Here is a 15,000-nt window from a genome sequence, read left to right on the forward strand (position 1 = left end):
ATACTGTTTAGTTGAAGATTCGTTCCGCAACTAATTATGCAAGATTGAAACAGGTTCTTATTAACTCAGTCAAATCCTTCTGGGTGAATTTCGGATGAACAATAACCTTGAAATCTCCGCAGTCGCGATTCATATTTTTAAAGCCTTCACCTTCCATGTCGACATCCATTGTATTTTTAAGTGGCAAACAAAATTTTTACTTTGCTACGAGAAAATGGAATTCACCTCTTCAAAACGCCTTTTAATTTCAATAAATGGACGTAATTGTTTTTGTGCAGACAGACAGCAGCGAACAATCGAGAAACAGCGTCATCGATATCCTAGTCACTAAGGAATATTCTTATCAGCCACAGTGGTCTTGCTCAATATTGTCCACTAAACAGTGAGCTTGTATTATAGCAGATTTCCGGTTCAAAGTCCACTAGCTGATGGTGTTTTTTTCGTGTCATATGTGCAGCTGAAACTCGGCAATTCAAACCCTTGTCTTAAAATAGAAATTTGTTTTCCTCCTTCAAACTTGAACACAAATGTATATGTACAAAGCCTTGCTCCTGGTGAATAACAAATGGTAATTCTCGTGTATTTTAAGATAAAGTGTAGTAACTCAGTGGTGAAAAGATCTGAAAACGAACACGCATCCTAAACTTATTGAAAAAACCGTCCGAAGTTGCCTCAAGAGCAGAACTGATAGACTCTTGACGGACAAGATAAAATCACGACTCGACCAGATAAAAAAGAATTCATCTTTCCATCTTCCCTGTTTCTATCACCCACATCATTGTATACAAGAAAGAAACCAGTTTCGGCAGCATCCAGTTCACGAGATGCGACAACAGTCCCGTCACGAAGAAAACACGTGAACAAACACAATACTAAATGACCACGTCATGACCCGACCTATTTGGCGTGGGACACTAACCTTTGCATCCCTTGGAAAACTTGCAACTATATCTTCAATTTAGACTTAAAGTAAATTTACCCCACATACTTTCATGTACGATGGAGGCAAATATAGCCGGGTATTTTTAAAAATTGCACCTATCCTTATACACGGTGGTATCAGGTTTGCTGGGAAATATAATAATAATTCAAACAAATAACTTTATTTAATGAAGATTCGAGGCTGACCCAACTGGAGTAATGGCAACAAGTTGGTTAAACCCCGTAGTTCAGTAGAAGCATAATTTGCTCCAACATGCAAAAAAGCGCTTTTACCACTGCAACACACCACCTCCTCATCTTTGACTTACTAACAATTTTTTCACTTTGAACAGGATGATATTCTTTTGTCATCGGCACCTTTTACAGAGTTAAAAATAGCATCCACATGCCTTAATTTCATAGGCAGAATTTTATCGTGTAGTCAATTTAAAAAAACAAAACAATTGACAGCGACTTGCCATAGGATGCCAGTCACATTTGAGTCTCGAAAAAACATCGCAGAAACAGTCAATAATCTGCCCATAAATTTTCAACATTTGCTGAGTGACAGAATTTCAAGATAGCTGGTCTTGTTGTTCATTGACAGGCCAAAAACAACAACATTAGCGGTAAGGCAGTATTAGTGGGTCAACTAACAAAGAATGAAAAGAAACTTATAACTTAGTGTTCCCTACCTCTTTCAAGTGCGAAGAATGAAAACCGTTGAGTGGGTCAATTGCCTATTGCTTGTTTTAAAGCTACTTAAAGCGGTTGACTTGATAGAATTTAAGCGGCAAACCCTCGTGTTTGTTGAATTCATTGGAGACTTCATAGATAGCTGATTTGAATTGCAAAACGATTCAACCCTTACATCGATGTGATTACCATTTGACAAAAGTATTAAACAATTGCTTGAAATGCTTACCAGAAAATTGTCTCAATATCTTTTGGCGGTACGGTTGGATGCACGAAGAGTCTTCATTTAATATTAAAACACACCTCGCTGTCATCTGCGGCATTCCTTTCACGCCTTTGTAACCACGTTGAACAGGATTCCATTCTTACTAAACTGGTTCAACCGGTTTTGAACCGGGACCTTCAACGTTATCAAGTTGTTGCTCACGTGAAACGAAAAAAAACCCCAGAGTTTCAGCTCAAAGTTCCACTTACTGCAAGAAAAACAGAAAATAGATCGTGCTCGCAAGTTGAACTGTTTTTTGCCATAAGTGCGTGACATGTAATTTTTTAAAGAATAGTTCAAATTATTATATAAACACCAATGAAATACCAAGTGAGCTTTCGCGCGCAAACATGATATTAGGGAATTTAAGAAACGACGACGGCTACGACTACGACAACGCCACAAAGCAATAATATCATTGGTTAAAAGAGCATAAATAATCGTGCTGCAAGTGCAGCAAGGATTTTTAGCAAGTATGTCAACGGTCCTCTGCATAACGACGACGTGAAATCACTAAATTTGAAGTTTTGACGACAACGTAAGCATGCAACAGAGAATCTTTCATTCTCTATTTTAGCTTTAAAACCGCTCGTACCAAGTTATTTTTAGGATACTTCGTTCACATTGTAGGACGTGAACGAGACTGAATAATCGCGAAAGACTTATGATAGAGCCAAGTTATATTTTGAGGTGACGTTTTCGTCGACCGTCGCTGTTGTAGATCTTAAATTCCCTATTTTCACACGCGAAGATAACATAACATGTTATTTTCCCACGTGAAAAGATCGCTGTTGCTACGGTTACATATGAAAATCGCGCCTTTCGATGCCTTTCCTGAAATGATTTAGCATTTCATTGGTGTTCGCTGCGCTCACTCTTGAAATATTTTTCAACACTCGAGGCAAAAATAACCAGCTTCAGAATGACCCTGATACTAAATTTAGTACGTGCATTTACTATTTATAAGGGAGCTTACGCAAGGACGATTACGCCTCTAACGAGAACGTCGTCTAAAAATATTATTTCCCGATATCGTTCGGAATGAAAATTGTGTATTAACATTTCAGGAATAAAATTGGCATGAACGGTGTGATTGTTTGGAAAAAATTAAGATGTTTCGTCAGATTCTCATCTCCTCACCACAGAGGGACCTTAAGTTCCAAGATGGCGACGTCGAGGAAACGTCACCTCAAAATAGAACTTTGCTCTAGTAAAAGTCTTTCGCGATTATTCCATCTCGTTCACGTCGTACAATGTGGGCGAAGTATCTTAAAAATAAATTGGTACGAGCGGTTTCTGACTGAAAATAGAGAATGATAGATTCACTGTTACATGCTCACGTTGTCGTCAAAACCTAAAAGTTCGTGATTTCACGTCTTCGTCATGCAGAGAACCGCAAAAATATGAAGTAAAATCCGTGCCGCACATGCAGCACGATTATTTATGCTCTTTTAACCAATGATATCATTGTTTTGTGGCGTTTTCGTCGACGTCGTCGTCGTAGATCTTAAAGCTCCTTATTGTTTTTGCTCATTAAACCCCCCTTTTTTGGCGTTCTCTTAGCCGTCGTCGTCGTTCTTGCTTTTCAAGCTTAAAAGCTCCCTTATAGACTATTTTCTCATTCCTACGTTGCAATACGTTTTGGAGGGTTCTTTCCATACTGAACAATTAGCTACTATTCACCGAAGTGGAGATGGCTAGTGGCTAAAATAGTGAGATAACATAGCAATAGATTTCGTTGAAAAATTAAATTTCACATCTTTGATTTCAGCGACTATTTATAGCCTGCACCTAAAATATTCGAGGCGGCTTTTGATCAAATAAATATATTATTTTACAATACCAATGCTCGGTCACGAAAACACACTGTACGAAACACGTTATTCCAAAATAGCCGCTATTTTACTATTCACTTGTTTGCTTGCAAAATTAGTCCTTTTTGCCTCGTTCTTAAACTTAAATTCAAAAGAATATTGAACCTTAAGGCCCAGTTCAGACGTCGTGCTTCTGCCGTGCCGAACTTAATTGCAATTTTGTTCGACTGTAGCACGGTAGGGAAACAACTCTGATTCAGACGCCGTGCCAAAGTCGAACCAAATTCAGGCTTTACTGATGCCTCGTAACAATTCTTCTCCTAACTCCCCGTGGGAACTCAATCTCCGCCAAATACATTAATATAATTTATGAATTTTGTTTGGCGCGACACAAGCACGACGTTTGAATCAATGCCGTGCCAAAGTCGTGTAGCACGGCAGAGCTTGTCGAACTTATTTGCTTGCCGAACTTAATTCAAAAGTTTGATTCAGACGCCGTGCTTCTGCCGTGCTTTTGTTGAACTTAATTCCTGAATTTAGTTCGACACGGCAGAAGCACGACGTCTGAACTGGGCCTAACTTGGCAACAGGAGCTAATTTTCAAGCAAACAAAAGAATACTAAAATTGTAGCCATTTTGAATAAGGTGTAAAACGTCAATAGCTAGAAACGAAAGAGTTGCACAATATGATGGAGAACTTAGTAATGCCAAGACATAATATGCAATTATGCAACGATGTTATTGCTACTTCAACAAAAACGTCATCCCAAAATATAATGCCGAGACACATTAGGCGAAAAGTCGCAGCGACAGGTCTCTGCGACAAGTCCCTTTATGTGTACTACTTGCAAAACAAGTCGCCGCGACACGACGCCTGTTCGGTGCACACGCAGTGATCTCGTATGAGGGGGAATGTGAACTAGTTTTCTAATTCGGCAATATGGCGGACCATATGACGCTCTCTCATTGGTTCATTGATATTTTGTCGCAGCGAGTTGTTGCCGGAAGTGTACACACGGTGCGACAACGCTTCTTTCGCTAATTTTGTCGCTCAAACCGGTTTGAATTCGTGCAACTGATCGCAGCGACAATAATTTTCACAAAATTTACCGTGTCACACGAGGCGAATTGTTGCGGCGACTTGTCCCTGCGACGTGTCGCAGCGACTTATCGTGTGTCACGGCCTTAAGTTAGCGCTAACGTAAATATTTCGTAATTACTCCACCTTGGTTTCGTTGAATAATTCGGGCGAACTTCGATTCCTCTCAAACAAAAAAGAAGCTGAAACGACTGTAGAAGCACCATACCAACACACAGTAACTTGTTACTTTGCTGGAAAATTGCTTTCTAACTCAAACCTTCATGTCTAAGGTGACTGTGCGGCACACTTTCTTTGATCTTTTGCTGGCATTTTGCTGATCCTTTGCGCACCGCACTCATGAAAAATCGAGATTTTTTTCGGTGTTGAGTCATCAATCCGTCTTTTGTTACTCTGTACATACCGTATTTGTATACATGTATATAAGTGCGGGATCGGAATGATTTCCGTACAGGTCCCTACTTCATTATGCATGCAGAATAAATTAATTATTCATTCGCGCTATTGTTTTCTAGAACCATACGTATACCCAAGAGAACCGAATATATACATGGGTAATTTGTACTTACGGGATGAATAAAAACGGATCTCATTTTTTTCTCTCCCTCCCTCTCTCTCTTCTTTCCCTTTATCGCCCGCACCGTTACTCGTTTTTGTCTCAGCTTTCCTCTTTCTATCCCTTCGTCTTGTTCTTATTTCCAGACCCCGCTCGGCTTTTTCTGCCATTTTATCCCATGATATGTCACTCGCAGCTTGCCTTGAACTCCGACCCACTGTAAACCTCTGGATTACTTGTCCCTGTTCTTTACCACTGAGCTAACGTGTCAAGTTGCTAATTCACACCTTGAAAATGATATTTATTTTGAATTCTGGCTGACTATTTACATAACAATGATACGTAATTATATACACGTGCCGCGCCGAGCACCTACAATCGAACTTACACATGTAGGTTACCGTTAAGAGATCCCTGTTTTAGTACTCTTGAAACAACCGATCCCTTTAATAATGCTAACCGCAACCCTAATTACGACTAAAGGCACTGTTTAGGCTTAAGGTTAGTCCCTGTGATAGTTTTAGGTTTTCCAGTATTGCTGTGAACTGTGACCTGCTTTTCCTTCATGCCCCGTGCGTGCGGCACACTTACAAGTTCACTGCGTGGAAGAGTATACCACGCTTAAAGTCTGATTGGTGCATCTTTCATGGGAAACTTTCATGCACGAGTTCATTGCAATTAAAATCGTTTCATATTTCTCTTCTTTTGAAGCAAACTTGTGTCTTCGTAATAATCAAGATGGCTACCGAAGTAAAAGGGTCACAGCAATGGAAGATTTGATCATTTGGAAATTGTCCCTGCTTTATAGCCTTTCCAGAGTTGTGCATAGAGTGGTTCAAAGAAAACAATTTACTTTCGTCTTCTGTGTCCAAAACCTTTGTGAAAACGCAGTCAGTTGGCAAAGACAAAGTGCCGCATCGGGAGATGGATCTGTTTCGCGATGATCAAGAAAAAACTGCAATGGATAGCCTTCAATCCGCCAGAACACATATTAATTTTCTGACAGTAAACTTTCCTTGAAAAAATATTAGCCCTGGCTACCTGTGGCCGGAAAGTTTACAACTGCCTACAAGACAAGGGCTAACATCATCTCATCGCAGTTAACCATCGCCTAAACTTCGTCGACCCAGACAAACGAGCCCACAGCAGGGCATTGAAAAGACATGATGGGGAGTGAAACGAAGTATGCCTCGTAGGGGAACATCCATGGATCTCTACCAAAGCTATTTACTTGGAAGTATCATTGAGCATATTGCCGATCTCTACAAAGAGCGGTAAATCGCAAAATCCCTCTAAATGCACCGTTCGTGATCCTAAATACAGGAAAGGAAGAAAATATACACTTTGCAGTGTCTCGGCGAATTTTTAAGCAGACAGGAAGAACAATTTCACAAAAAAAAGAGCAGGTAGCCATTAAATTTCTTATGACAGTTCTTTTATTTGGTTTGTTTGTTATGTTTGCGAATCTGAACCCTATTACAACGATTGCTTGAATCTCCACTTGTTGCGCTTATCCTAAAACTGAAACATGGGTAAAATTGCAAGAAAAGTGCCGAAATTGCAGGAAAAACTGTTCGATTTTCCGTATTTCAGACAGAAGTTCGACCTACTTTTTTTTAAGTCCATATAGACTTAGAAAAAAAACCTCTAAAAAGAAAGAACAAAGCGCCACAGTCCCAAAGGACGTCTATTGTTATCGCTATTGTTTTCTCGCAAACAAAGGAGTGTATACATAATGAAGTAGGGACCTGTGCGGAAATCTTGCCGCGGGATCCAATGATGCCTGGGGTTTCGGCCTCTGGTAATCAGATGATTTTTTCTGTTGCAATTTGGAATAAATAAATTTCTTATCCATTCCGAATTTCATTCGAAATCATGCGATTACCGTTACCTTTACAAATACGCATATTATTCCAAATGCTGCTTTCTCCGTACCAACTGATTTGTCTTCGTTTTCCACACACACTCGGCTCGCATACCAGATACAGCTGTTACAATACTATTGTAGTAGGAATAATTGCTTCAAAAATATTGTTTCTTTTCATCGCTGCCCAAGTAGCAAAATCAGGAAACACTCCCTTTGAAGGAGGAAGCAACGAAAGTCCGTCCGTAATGCAAAAACATTTTCTACCTAATTCAAAAATTTGCATTTCGTGTTGTTAAGCATTCTTTCATTCCCAATGGGCGTGAACATTTTCGGAGACCGTCGCTAAGACCAGGCACGAATCTTTTCCATTTGTTCACAAATGTCACCCTGATGTCACTTGCAGGAAATTGAAGCTGTATAGATTCTTCGCTGTTAAGGTGACACTACAATTTTTCGTGCAACTAACGCCATTATATTTCTTCAAACGTTCTCACGTTATGAAACAAGTTGTTTTACGGGTGTTACACTGAGCACCGTTCTCGTAAGGTTAAAGAAACATTTTCATTGGCTGGTGCCACAAACCGTTGACAGATGTTACACTGCGCAATGAAACGGTTTCTGCAACTGATCTCGCAGGATCTCTCTTCTCTGCCTCCATTGTCGAAAAGGAGGCAGAGAAGAGAGACCCTGGGAACGAGGTTGGCAACGTTTTTGGCCGTTGTAGGTGTTTTACATAGGGCAATGATTCGTGCAAATTGTCTCGCAATGGCGTTGGGAGACAAATTGCACGTAAAAATTGTACAGTGTAACAGTGCCTTAAGTAATCCTTAAATTTTGCTTTGGATAAAACAGAAAATAGACCAAATATCCGGCTGCACCCAATTCAAACCTCTAGGGAATAAAACGTTTTATTCCAGGTATTTCCATACCATTTAAATATCAGTGCTACATTACAATGCAAATACAATAAACAAAGAATGAAAGAAGGGGTAGTTTCTAAAGAAACTGTGGTGCTGCGTCGGTGGGGAAGTAGTATACAAAAATTTGGTTTATCAACGGAGTTGATAATGTAAATTGACCACCGTACAGAGATTCTAAAAGCTGACGTTTCGAGCGTTAGCCCTTCGTCAGAGCGAATCGAGGGATTATGGGTTACGTGTAGTTTTTATAGTAGAATAGGAGCTACGCTATTGGTGGTAACATGGCAACGTGAAAAGTAGGAATATATTAGTTAAATGAAAAGCGTTCGTTAATACCGTGAGGATTAAGGGTGCCGATTTGAAGGATGAATTTTTGTTCCAGATTCTTGCGGCTTTCCGTCGTACCTAGATGTAGGGAAAAGCCGCTAGTGCTTTGTACAAAGAATCTTACCACGGGAGATTTGAATTGGGTACAACATTGAATAAGCCGATGTGGTCTATCTTGAAAGACAATCGCTACTGGTAAGCATTCTAATGTGCCGTTTCATTTTTAAAAAGGCACTGAGGAAAATGAAAATCACAACTAATTTGCCCGGTCGCACTAGCGGCTTTTTTAAACACCTTATTCCAAAATGGCCGCCATTTTAGTATTCTTTTGTTTGCTTGCAAATTGGCCCTTAAGGCCTCGCTTTCAAACGCAAAATTCAAAAGAATATTTAACCTTAAACGAGACCATAAGGGCCAATTTGCATGGAAACAAAAGAATACTGTAATGGCGGCCATTTTGGAATAAGGTGTATTCGCTTCGCCAAAAAAAGAGTCAACCGCAAAGCCTGGTCAAGCTTGAACGAGTGCAACCGACGCGCGAGAATTTCAAACTCTACCAAGCTTCATTGAAACTGGTGTCTTGTCAGGATACCGAACAAATTGCTTTTTTTTTTCGGAAATTGGAAGTTCGTCACAATAGACATTGTACTGTTCTGTTTTTGTGCTCAATTACCAGGCCTTTGAATAAATGCGAGGATAGAGTGGTTTACTGGAAGAGAAAATCGAGGGCCGGGGATTGTGGATCGTGGATCGTAGACCAATCATAATAATAACAACAATGAGAAGAAGAAGAAGAAGAAGAAGAAGAAGAAGAAGTTCACAATTTGATTTCCAGATTTGTTACTGTTCTTGTTTTGTTGAAAAAAGCTTTAGTTTAGCTTGTGATCGATCTTGATCACCGATCCTCGATCCTCGATCCCCGATCCCCGATCGTTCCTTTCCACTAAACCGGTTAGAGATACAAACCTCTGTGCTTTAGCTTTGTAAAAAGCCAACTGGTTGCCTCCTGCCAGTTGGGGTTCTTAATCATGTTTCTGTTAAGTTTCTTTCACATTATTAAAAGTGGGGTGCTTGTGAATTAGCTTGATAGCTTAGTGCACTTCCACTATAAACAAAGAATTTACCATTTTACCATGAATGCCCAATAGATGATGAACCACTGAACGAGTATGTATGCTTGACCTTGTAAAACATCTTACGATATTTTTTTCAGCCTATATGGAATGTTTCTCTTGTATATCAACAACACAGGTGTGTGTGACCAGGAAAGGTTTCTGACTTTTGGGTAGTGTCTAAAATACTCTAGGGTGTGGTAAGGGAATGACCTGCAATGATTTTTTTTTTCAGCATCTAAATTACCAGTGAAAAGGGCATAGTCGTGTTCTGGTCAAAAACATGAGCACGGTTGTGAATAGGTGCCTGTACATTGCTGATAAAGACCTTGTTGATTCACTCCCTCCTGGGTAAATATACCCATACATACCAGTATGCAACTTGTAATAACTTGCCGTTATGAATATGACTGCATTTTACTTAATATCTAGTTCCACAAGGTCCAACTAACCTATAGTCGTGGGGTTACCAGTACCATGTGCACAATCATTTGAGCTTCCAACACATTGTATAGGTATTTATTATACCAGCATACATTGCTGCTAAAAGATCTCTAGCATTCCTTAATGTTAAACCATAAAGATTTCAGAAATGGTTATTTCCTCTGATATGAATTGGTATATATATGTAGTATACTGCTAAAAATTGTTGCTTCAGATGATTTTTTTTTCTTTTTGTGTTGAATAATATGTTTTTGCTCTTGTCTTTCAGTACACACACGGCTTTGTTGCCTATAGGCAACACACCTTTTGGATACACAAGAAGCTGGGAAGAAAAATCAGAATTGCAATTTCATCGTGTGTGGTGAAAAAATATTAGAGAGCTTCCCTAGTGAGTCTACTAGTGAAAGTGATAGCTATAAGGGTTTTGAATATATACCCACTGAAGATTGGCAACTTATGTCACTTGGAGGCAGTCATGCTACTTTGTTAAATGCGGATTTACGCAGTGTTACAACTGCCTCGTTTTCTTGTCTCTGACGTTTACTTGTGAGGGGTTTAGGGATGGCCTGCAGCATTGGTTGGAGGCCCCTTTTTGCAGCACTGTACGATGGGAACTGTCTTCTCCGTAGCAGAAGCACATCAAATAGTGTCCTGATGCAACCTGTGAAAAAAAATTTCTGATTATTTGCATGTTATAAAGACAGGATCTATTACAAATCTCAGATATTGGGTGGCTTAACCTTGTAGGAAACTTCGTGTCCTTTTGTTCTGTCCACCTAGTATTGATACTGAATCCGTAAGTAAATAAATAAATAAATAAATAAATAAGCAATGGGTTGCAAGTTCTGATGTATACATGATTTTGTGTACTTGAACACTGGATACTAAACCGTAGTCAATGTATTACGTGAATACATGTAATAGTGGCCCATTAAATCAACATGATGATGTGCTCACAAATTCAGTAGCCGTAGATGAAAATCCAAGCTTAGAACTTTGCGAATCAGGTATTGAACAGGATGCGTTACGTATACCGCTTTACAGCGGAGAGATTAGCTTTGGACCGTTCTATCTTCCAGTTTTCGACGAACATTTAAGATCTTCACAACGCCAGCAAACTTAAGAAAAGAACCAAAAGTTATTAAAGAGGGAAAAATGTTCAATATATTGCTAGATATGTTAAACAAGATGTATCATGCCTATCTCTAATTTTCTGCGTTTCGCAAATGCTGAACGAATGGATGGGGAATTGTTGCTTGAAGTCCCGTTAGTCGGCGGACTAAAATGGTCGTCGGTGTGGCTTAAGCTTCTTTTCTGGCCTATTTTTCAAGGCTTTAGATTCCACGCTTTTGAAGTTGAAAATAGTTAGTATGACATCATTTTAAAGGTCAAGTCTTCGTGGCTTGAAAGCTGGACCAAGCAAACTCTTTACTACCAGATTTTTTTGGAAGCTGTCTGGTTTGAAATGGTCTGCTCAAACGCGTGAATATTTGGTAGGTTCAACCGTTTATGAGCCATTTTTTCTGTAGTTTTGAGTTGTCGGGAAACTTGAACGTGCTTACTTTAGACTTTAGAATTGTTCCTACAATTTATTACAGCACAAAACACCATTATTTTCCGCAAAACAGGATACTGAATTTGATAAGGTTTGTATCCCGCACTTTTTCAGCACGCCAACAGTGACGTCACAACTGTTATTTCCGATGAATTCCCGACAATTGACCCGACAGCTCTACGACAATGAAAGCCGAAAAGAAGCACTTTTCAGCAAGCAATAACTCTGTGATACTATATCCGTTCACTTTGAAACTTTAGAATATGCTTATTTCGTACTTAAGCTACAAATTTCAATTAAATTTGACTGAAGAAAAAAAGGTCAAATTTTTGGTTCATTTGACCTTTAGCCAAGCCTAAAAGCGGAGCTCTCGTTTCTAACCCTAGAAAGCAATCTAGTGTATATGGAAATAATTATGCTTCTGCATAATGTACAAAATTAATCGTCATTAGTGTGTACAAGAGAAAATGAGAGGACAGAGAGGGAGGCTCCCGGTCCAGCCCTTGGGATATGTCATGTCCACGAAAGTTATTTTTAGACGAGCGGAAGTCTTCCGAGACGTCCGCATGCTGGCCTACCTCGGTCCGATGCTTGAAAGAAAATAAATATTCATCAGCCTTCCACGTGCGCCGTCATTTTCTCTTTTCACTAAGAACCTAAGAGCGAGGCAGGACTGCATGCGGACGTCTCGGAAGACAGACTTCAACTAGAACAAAGACTTCCGCTCGTCTAAAAATAACTTTCGTGGACATGACATATCCCGGCCAACGCCCTGAGCCTCCGTCTCTGTCCCCTCATTTTCTCTTGGTGTGTATTCTTACCTCGTGGAATGACTGCCTGCATGGGGGTGGGGGTAGGGGTGTGCAGAGACCATTGTGGTGGAGCTCAACCGCATGTGATGAAGCGCCTTGGACACTCCATCATCATCATCATCTTTATTTAGTCAAGCAGGTCAGATAAAAAAGGTAACTATATAGCTGATGTGGATCACTATTAAAATAAATCAACTGAAAACTAATACAGACAGCTAATACAAAAGCATGTATATTACAAGAAAATTTCAGAATAGGGCTTACAGCCATCAGAGGAAGTGCAGCACCCGGACGTGACCCAACAGCGTGCAGCCATCATCTTTCGAGATGGACAGAGGCAAGAGAAAATGAGGGGACAGAGACGGAGGCTCAGGGCGTTGGCCGGGATATGTCATGTCCACGAAAGTTATTTTTAGACGAGCGGAAGTCTTTGTTCTAGGGAAAGTCTGTCTTCTGAGACGTCCGCATGCAGTCTTGCCTCGCTCTTAGGTTCTTAGTGAAAAGAGAAAATGACGGCGCACGTGGAAGGCTGATGAATATTTATTTTCTTTCAAGCATCGGATCGAGGTAGGCCAGCATGCGGACGTCTCGGAAGACTTCCGCTCGTCTAAAAATAACTTTCGTGGACATGACATATCCCAAGGGCTGGACCGGGAGCCTCCTTCTCTGTCCCCTCATTTTCTCTTGACGGAGGACGACGACGACGACAACTACAACAATAGAAGATATATTACATGACTGAATTTGATCAAAAAGATTAATAATAAATAGAACTTATAATCCTTATTACAAATTGCAGAACTACCCTTGCAATATTGTATGTTCTCAACTAAAACTCTAAATTTCTTAAGCGGTTATTTTTAAAAGAGGATGGGTTTTGAATAGATCTTAATTAAACGATGAACTGATGTATGAAATGGATCATATATTGAACTGCGGATATGAAATCAAGTAAAGCTATGATACTCGCAGTTATGAACGCAATTTTTGTAATTCCTGGCAAAAATCTAAAACAGATTGTTGCTGGGCGAAGATATAGTATCGCCAGTGATTACTCTGTGGCAGCAGCCGTGTAAATATGACGTAAACCATTGCGGGGCAGAGCCAGAAAAGCCAAAATATGCATGGGCGTTTTCCATTTACAAAAAATTTCCGGAAATTTCGGTGGAAATTTCCACCGGGTGAAAAAAACTCAGGTCCGTTCGCCGCCAAGTGATTGCGATTTTACACACCAAAATTTAAAAATGTGGCTGTGAATAGCCTGGAAGTGGAAAGACCTTTCAAAAGTTGTAAATGGAACACACATTTCCATCGGAAAGTTTCCAACGGGAAAACAGGACTACCTTTTCAGAAGTTCCGTTTATTCCGGAAATTTTCCAGTGGAACGAACCTAAAACGTGTGTGCCATTTACATCCCAACCGGAATTTCCGGAATTTCTTGGTAAATGGAAAACGCCCATGATCTTAGTCTTTTAACAAGAAGAGTCTGGTCACAGAACATCGAACGTCGCAGACAGATCAAGCATTACAAGTACGACTTCATCGTGAGAATCGAGGGATTTCGAGATGTCATCGGTAACCTTGAGCAACGCAGTCTCTGTAGAATGATGCTGCCAGTATGCCGATTGAAGACTGGGAAAAGACCAAGTTGAACTTGAATAGATGCAAATTTCTCAATTATTTTACTCAGGAAGGAGATGTTCGCAACTGGCATGACCTTTCGAACTAATTCAATTCGATTCAGTATGATTTAGCTTTCCACGAAACCGAGACCAGTTGTGATTACTCTAAATAAAACAAAAAGCTACAAGTATTGCACAAACGTTTCCGGACTAGTAGTCGCTGAATAGAGAGACTAATTTCAGTCGTGCTTACTCTATTTGTCATTCCTCTATTGCAGAAACACTGAAGACTGAAATACCTTTTCACCTTCAGTAAAGTGCAGAATACCCGGCCACTTATCTGCATAGGAATGCCATGTATTGTTTTTTGCCCCCTCGCTACAAGAACACAATTGTAGTCATTACCTTCAAATTGCCACCGCATAGCATTAAAATTATGCTTTCAATGAATATTTTTACATGTATTAACATGTACGTGTGTAACGAGCCTTTCGATAGTGGTTGGTTCATGGCAGTTCATCGAAAATAATTGCCCAATAAACCAATCTCTTGGGCGAAGGTTGATTGCATTGTCAATTAACTCGGAATGGAGAACTGAACTGAAATGGATGCTCTTCACTGAACTAATGGGTGTCCAAATTCGTTTTAATCATTTGAACGCTAATGATGAAAAGTACTGCGAAAGTTTATGTTGAATATTCGGATTTAAAATGCATTGCGTGCGGGTAGTTTATTTTTCTGCTTTTTTTCCCCCAAAAGGTTTATTATTAGCATGAAGGTTCATCACAGGTCCCCCAAGCTGACGATGTAATTTGAGCATTGCGATCAGTTAAAATCATAAGCGCTTGCATGGGAATTTGAAAACGTGTTTAGGAGTCGCAAATAAAGAACATGAATCGAACAAAAATGCCTTACCTTGTCTTCTCAGTGTTTTTGTGGCGTACTTTGGCCATTTCAGCGCTATTCCAGTGGGTTGTAGGTTCGCTGTTT

At 39.9% G+C, this 15,000-nt stretch overlaps 1 long non-coding RNA gene across 1 annotated transcript in view; it reads right to left on the bottom strand.

The window, feature by feature from the left end:
- Positions 1–9,448: 9,448 nt before the first annotated feature.
- Positions 9,449–15,000, bottom strand: part of LOC137970167 (uncharacterized) — an 18,656-nt gene continuing 13,104 nt past the window's right edge. The window contains exon 3 of the long non-coding RNA XR_011116768.1: positions 9,449–10,682. This is a non-coding gene — a long non-coding RNA (uncharacterized lncRNA). The remainder of the gene's footprint in view (positions 10,683–15,000) is intronic.

Source organism: Montipora foliosa, chromosome 9, assembly GCF_036669935.1.
Source record: "Montipora foliosa isolate CH-2021 chromosome 9, ASM3666993v2, whole genome shotgun sequence".
NCBI lineage: Eukaryota > Metazoa > Cnidaria > Anthozoa > Scleractinia > Acroporidae > Montipora > Montipora foliosa.